At 36.1% G+C, this 6,935-nt stretch overlaps 1 pseudogene; it reads left to right on the top strand.

Moving 5' to 3' along the window:
* Window positions 1–509: 509 nt before the first annotated feature.
* LOC127448210 (hemopexin-like) lies at window positions 510–6,377 on the top strand (annotated as a pseudogene).
* Window positions 6,378–6,935: the final 558 nt, after the last annotated feature.

Below are 6,935 nucleotides of genomic sequence, written 5' to 3'. Positions count from 1 at the left end.
CTATAAAGTGTACCCTTGTGTCAAACGTCTATAGGCACGCATTTTTGACCACAATCCTCTGTCCCTCGAACCCTATTTACCTTAGGTGTTCACCACAAGCCCTAACAGAAAATATCTCATTCTTCTTTTTCCACTTCCCATTGCAAATCTTCCCATACACAGTCAAATCCTACCTGTCTCCCTCTCTTTGTTCATCTAGTTTTACATTTTCATGTGTAGTATAGCTACTGTAGTTTACTGCTATTAACTTGAATCGAGTTTCCAAACTGCCAGAACAGATTGTTGTTTATTGTTGTGTTTACACACACTTAATAGTACTATGTCAGCAACATTTCAGTTACAGCTCAGTAGAGGGTGGAGGTGTTACCTAATTTCTGATTTCTCAATTTTCCCTTATGTAAGTCAGTGGTTCACTGCTCATAATGGTCAATGCACCTGCCAAATTGCATTTTTTTTTTTTTAAAACAGTTAATACACATTTTTATAACCTATTTCGGTTGTACTAAAAATCGGACAAGAATGAAAAGAAACAAAAGACAAGAAAAACTTGTTTGGAGGGTTCCTGAGCCCAAAACCATGCTAAAGTACATCAAAGTTTCTAATAATGAAATTTAATTTGGTACTGTAGTAAGATAACTCCCCCTTGCCCAAGCACTCATTTTCTTGCCCTGTGTCTCTGTTATAGCTTTGAGGATCGCATGATGGCTGGTAAGCTGTTGTTTATTTAACTATTTAATATATAATATATAATATTAGCATTGTAGTTTTTCAAAGTTAAGATGCCTGCTGCATATGTTCAGTAGGGCAAGCAACTCTCCATTAGCCAATGTTTTGTATTTGTTATGTTTATCACGTAACTAGATTGAATTAATTGTGCTGGCTGAATGTGTTTGGTTTTGCAAGATCACCATGCAGAGCATGCTAAAGATCACCATGAGGCCAAGATTAACCGCTGTGATGGAGTTGAGTTTGATGTCATTGTGAAAGATGAGCATGGAGTCATCAATTTCTTCAAGGGTGAGATAGATAAGAACTTCAAATGACAGCACTGTCTCCCACTTTAAAGATGTTTATGATTTACCTGTATTCAGCTTGCTTCAAGGATGTAGTGATCAAAGCTGATTGTTTAAAATAAGTTAAAATTGTATCAACCTAATAAGAAAATAAAAAGGCTATGTCAAGCCATCAAGTCAATACATTATTAGGAGGAAGTAAACTTTCTTTATATTTACATTACAAATATACAGTGAAAAAAAAAAAATCAGTAGTTCTCATCCAGGGGGCAGAGGTCCAATAGGGGGCAAACTTTCAAGGAGGACTCAAGATGACAAAATTATTTAATATTAAAATGTGATAACTCAATTTAAATGCTGAAATTAGCAAAAAATCATGATGTTGGCTACAATATTTAATCTGACTGTTTCTGAAAAATCTGGAATCACAAAATTATTTGTGAAAAGTATTTTAATCTGTTGATACTCCTAATTTCTGGGGCTTCGAATAGAAAACCACTGGATTATTTACCATTCTCCCTATATCTAATGTAGCATTATGTTTTTTTCAGGTGAATACATGTGGTCAGGGTTTCGACAACCTGCAATTCAAATTAATAAGGAGTTCTCGAAAAATGTAGATGCTGCATTCCACATGCATTAATCAGCTGATCCCTCTTACCATAACCACATGCTCTTCTTCCACATAAGCAACCAACAATTTCTCTAATCACAGGTTTAAAGGGTATCTGTTACTGTTGCAACCGGCAGGCTTTTACTGATACTGCTAGATGTTTTTGGATGCTTATACTCAATACAGTACTGTGCAAAAGTTACTTAGGCACATTAAATGTTTCCCAAAAACATTTTTCTTTAAATGGTTATTTTATATCTTCTGCTTTATTGTGTCAATAGTCAATATCAATTTTAGATATCCAAAAATTACTTTTGCAAATAGAATATAATAAAAGTAGAACAAGGAGTCCTGCAACAGATGGTACAGGGTGGTTACACCAAATATTGATTTCTTTTTTTGGTAACACTTTTTAATAAGTTTCCATTTGTTAACACTAGTTAAAAACATTAGTTAACATGAACTAACAATGAGCAATACTTTTACAGCATTTATTAATCTTTGTTAATGTTAATATCAGGAGAACAGACAAGAGATCCAAATGCAGAGGAACAGTTCACAGAATTTTTTAATATAATAACAAAGAAGCACAACAGGGCTGGCAAACTGTAAGGAAACCCGGCACCGACTGCAGCGGGAAAATTAGTGTATTCGTAGGCGTGTGTGCGTCATGGTAGTGTGAAGAACAGATTTGTGAGGAATCCTCAGGTGCAGAGTCAGAGGACAATGGCAAGAGAAGCTGCAGGCTGGATGGTAACTGCAATCCGGACACACAGGCAGAGACTGGCAACCAACCCAGAAACATGAGACAGGACCAACTGAGGCAGAGAGAGTGAGGTGAGTTCCTAGAACACACAACAACATTCTAGCACAGAACATGACACAAAGAAGGATTTAAATAAAGAGACAGTTAGAGACAGGTGTCATCAGCACAATGAATAGTGGCATGATCAGCGTTCCCATGGAAATGCTGATCACGCATGCCAGTGCACCTGACACACATGAGGGAGAGACAACCGAAACAAACAGAACAAATCGACAAACTCACCGGCACCGTGACTGTTAATTTCAACATATACTAACACATTTTTAAAATCAAAAATTGTATTTGTCAACAATAGTTAATGCACTATAAATTAACATGAACTAACAATGAACAGTTGTATTTTTCTTAACTAACATTAACAAAGATTAATAAATGCTGTAAAAATATATATTGTTAATTGTTTGTTCATGATACCTAATGCATTAACTAATGTTAATGAATGGAACCTTGTTGTAAAGTGCTACCTGTGTTTTTTTTTATTTATTTTTTTTATAGATAAATAAAAAATATTCAAGGCATTATTTTAGAAAACATCCTCACTATACAACATTTTTCACAACTGCTTAAAACTTTTGCACAGTACCATACCGTACTAGACCGGGGCTAGTTGTCACACAGGGAATTTAGCCATTCAGTTTTATTGCATCATTCTTTCCATACAATGAATGTGCATGGTGACTGAGGCTGTCATTCTACCTAACATCTCCTTTTGTGTTTGGAACAAATTTAGGGTAAGTATACGATGACAGCATTTTCATTTTTGGTAAACTATACCTTTAAGGTATGTGCCAGAAATTGACTTTCAAAAATAAACATACTCTACCCCACTAAAAAGTATGACAACATGCCCTGGTTTCCCCTGTGTAATGGCTCTTACAGCATGTTTTCAGAAATGCAACTAATTGTTCAGATGGATTAGTTTCAAGAGACTGAAAATGTACACCTTACGAGTAGTGTTCAGTTAAATCTAAAAATATCATATTGAATCTAGTTTCTGTTTCTGTTCTCATGTCTCCTTAAGAATGATAAAGTGTTTAGCATCTTTAAGGACAGTAGGGTGGAGGGCTATCCCAAAGACATCTCTGAGGTTTTCCCCAGCATTCCTAACAACCTGGACGCCGCTGTGGAGCGCTCCAAAGGAGAGTGTGTGGCTGACTCGGTTCTGTTCTTCAAGGGTAAGGATATTTAGGACAACAACTCACACAGAAGTGAATGCATGATTGGTTTGGAGGATTTGCCACTTATTATTATATATTGTATTATTGCATCATAGTACACCATCCCATATATATGTGTTTGCCTCTTTAACTCTCAGAAAATGAGGTGTTTGCCTTCGACTTAAGGACTAAGACAGTGCAAAAGAGGCCTTGGACTCATCTGCCCAACTGCACTTCAGCACTCCGCTGGTTGGAACATTATTATTGTTTCCATGGGCACAACTTTACCCGTTTCCACCCAGTTACTGGTGCTGTGGTGGGCAACTACCCGAAAGATTCTCGCGACGACTTCATGCGCTGCACAAACTTTGGTGTGTATACTGTAGTTTTACTGTATTTCCTTCCATTTACAGACAAACAGCAACACACTGATTAGGAGAACATAAATATGTTTTATAAGATTTTAGGGAGTATTTAAAAGATGTACTGTATGTGCCACATTTGGGTTAGGGCTATTTAACAGCTCTTTGTGTGTTTTTTTTCTCTTGACTGAACATTTAAAAGGAAGTTTCATTTTGTGCTATGAACCATCCTGATCTGTGTAAAAAAAGTGACTTAAAAATGTTCAGCATTGTGTTAATACAAGGTGCATTGTATCAGACAATACATTCTAATATTTTATTTTTTGGAGGGATCAAAGGTAATGGAGGAAATGACACAGAGAGGGAGCACTGCAGTCTTGAGCACTTGGACGCCATCACCTCTGATGACCTGGGAAAAGCCTATGCTTTCAGAGGTACAGTATGTATGCTTGTTTGTAAAAGCTTGAAAGTCACTAATACACAGTATTTTGCATGAGCTGGCAGTCCATATACATTTTTCTTTTCAGGTAACTTTTATTTGCATCTAAGTGACAGTCAGGCCGACGGATGGCATGCATTTCCTATCACTAGCTCATGGAAAGAGATTAAAGGGGATGTGGAAGCAGTTTTCTCAAATCATGGAAAACTACACTTCATCAAGGTGAGATTCACACGGCCACTATGAAGATTGCTAGCTAATAAATGTTGCCTGTAACTACATGAATTATGAATGGAAGGTAGTGAAGAGTTAAAAGATTTATTATTGAGATCAGAAACAGGGGGTTTGAGACCCCTAAATTGACCCATAGTGGTACTGCAAAGGGAGTTTGCTAAAAGTAGCTAAAGTTTTAACTAAATTTGTCAGTGTCCCTCCCATATTAAAATGTATTAATTTAAAACATTATGTAAATCCATTGTAGCTGACCAGTTATAGAGTCTCTATGGGCCAATAAGCCCCACCCATTTTCTGGAGACCTACTTCCATTCAACCCACTTATTTTATGTCTGTGGTGTGTTTGTGGGGTTACAGGATGAGCAGGTGTTTATCTATAAATCCGGAGATGAACATACATTAATTGAGGGCTACCCCAAGCTACTGATGGAGGAGCTTAGCATTGATGGACCTGTAAGTGCAGCCTTTGTTTGTGGAGAGTATGAGATTGTCCATGTAATCAAAGGTAAAGTTTTTATAGCTGAATATTTTAGCTAGGGTTCGTAGCTTTTTATACAGCCCACTTAATTCCATTTACAGCCTAAAGAAAGAAACTCTTTCCTCTGCTCAACTGCTATTGCAACTCACCTTGTACCCCTTCTTATCTGCCCATAGGTCACAAAATGTATGATATCGACCTGAGTGCCACTCCGCGCAAAGTGCAGAGAGCAATATTAGTGCCTTTCCCCAAGATCGATGCTGCTACATGTGGTCCAGACGACATAAAGGTGTTTGTGGGCCCTCAGTTCTTCCAATATGAGACCCCCATGCTTTTTGCACTCAGCCATAAATACCCAATTCCACACAAAATTTCTACTGAGCTACTGGGATGTGACCAATAGGGAGAAAGAAAAAGAGAGAAAAAAGAATGCTACACAAAATAAATGGAAAAAGAAGACCTAAATTAGCCATTGCTCAGTGAAGGATTGTAGATTGTCTTAAATATTACTGTCAACTTGAAGTAAATTTTTATATTTTTAACCATCTTTTGGCATTTTGATTTTATCATACAGATTCTCATCATTTTATCAAATAGAATGAAATGTTTTAGAGCAAGATGAAACTAAAACATCACAGGATTAAAAAAATATATTGCTAATACTTAATAATGTTTAATATTTTAATCAATGTATTAAGCTGTAAATGATTGGGACAGTGCATTGCAGTGATCACCAAGTTGCGTTGTTGAATGGCACATATTAAAATTTAAAAACACTCTAGATGAAGATCTTTGACACTCTTCCATGTTTTTATTGCTCTTCCTTTATCCTACAGCGTCCCTGTCACCGTCACTGTTACTGTCACCAGTTGCGTAGCCAAGTGTGGGCCCACCCAAATTAGACCCAGGCCCACCCAGAATATTAGAGATTATTCTTTGACTTCAAATATATATTTCTAAAATAGTTTAAAAAATGCATAAATTCTGATTTCTGAAAGTGTGAAAGAACTGTTTGAAATTTTTGAGTTTGGAAAATTTGGGCGAAACATTTTGGGAGAAAACTTGGCCCATCCATTTTTTATTGAGGCCCACCCAAAAGTAATCGCATGGCTACAGCCTTGACTGTCACTGTAATAAACAATACTACAGTTTGTCCAGATTTTGGCCCTGGCTTGGAAACTCTCCTAGTTATCATTTGATACCCCTTTAAACAACATTTCTGTTTTAAACAAAATAAAAAATAAATAAACAAATAAGTGGGAGTTACATGTGATTCTGTTGACTATTTATTTATTTAAAGCCTCACTTGAATAAACCTATGAAAACCTAGATAGATAGATATTTTTTTATCTATGCTTTTCTTAGTTGGAGGGAAACTAAGGATGGAAAGTGATATTGAGACAATAGGAAAAAACTTTAAATTGATTAGGAGAAACAAAAAACCACTGCTATATTACAGGGGTTAAATGAACAAAATATGAAACCAACAAACCAACCATACCTTTTCTCAGAAGCAACTTCACTTGTCAATTTTGTGATTACTTTAAACCAACTGATTCGTGAGGTAATTTTTAATCAATGTATGAAGTAATTAACTTCAGGTGTCTAATATAGCACTATAACCACAAGTGTAGGTCATCGCAACTGTAAACAGTGAGGCAGTGTTATCCAAGGAACCGTTAAGTATTGAATCTACAGAAATACAACCATTTTCACTTCACAGTAATTTTATTTGCATGACAGTACACAATATCTTAATTAAATCTACATCTAGAAAAAGTAAGATTTTTAGGTCATATCTATACTTTAAGGA

This window comes from Myxocyprinus asiaticus, chromosome 11 (assembly GCF_019703515.2).
Source record: "Myxocyprinus asiaticus isolate MX2 ecotype Aquarium Trade chromosome 11, UBuf_Myxa_2, whole genome shotgun sequence".
Classification (NCBI taxonomy): domain Eukaryota; kingdom Metazoa; phylum Chordata; class Actinopteri; order Cypriniformes; family Catostomidae; genus Myxocyprinus; species Myxocyprinus asiaticus.
The sequence above is the reverse complement of the archived record's forward strand: the minus strand, read 5'-3'. Positions and strand labels throughout refer to the sequence as shown.